This window comes from Calidris pugnax, unplaced genomic scaffold (assembly GCF_001431845.1).
Source record: "Calidris pugnax isolate Ruff unplaced genomic scaffold, ASM143184v1 scaffold113, whole genome shotgun sequence".
NCBI lineage: Eukaryota > Metazoa > Chordata > Aves > Charadriiformes > Scolopacidae > Calidris > Calidris pugnax.
The window spans coordinates 3,048,916-3,049,200 of record NW_015090879.1 but is presented as its reverse complement, the minus strand read 5'-3'; the positions used below and the strand labels follow the sequence as shown (position 1 = coordinate 3,049,200).

General features: G+C 70.9%; 1 long non-coding RNA gene across 1 annotated transcript in view; it reads right to left on the bottom strand.

The window, feature by feature from the left end:
* The window catches only part of LOC106890524, a 13,886-nt gene extending 13,773 nt beyond the window's left edge, over window positions 1–113 (bottom strand). The window contains exon 1 of the long non-coding RNA XR_001412531.1: window positions 46–113. This is a non-coding gene — a long non-coding RNA (uncharacterized LOC106890524). The remainder of the gene's footprint in view (window positions 1–45) is intronic.
* Between the last annotated feature and the right edge of the window lie 172 nt (window positions 114–285).

Genomic DNA, 285 nt, shown 5'->3' with positions numbered 1-285 from the left:
ACAACCCCTCCCCAGGCCTTCCTCCCCTCAAGGCCCCGCACTCACCGGCCGTTACCGCCGCCAGGTGAAGGCCCCGCCAGGCTGCGCGCGCCCCCTTTAAAGTCTCCGCAGCCAATCAGCGCGCTGGCCGCGCGGGGCACGCCGGGAGGGGTAGAGTTTAAAAGCCCCGCCGCTGCCCGGCCAATCGGTGTTGGGCGCGCTGTAGTGACGTCACGTGCCCGGCCAATCGGTCTTGGGCGCGCTGTAGTGACGTCACGTGCTGGGGAGCGTTTCCGGGCCGGCGGG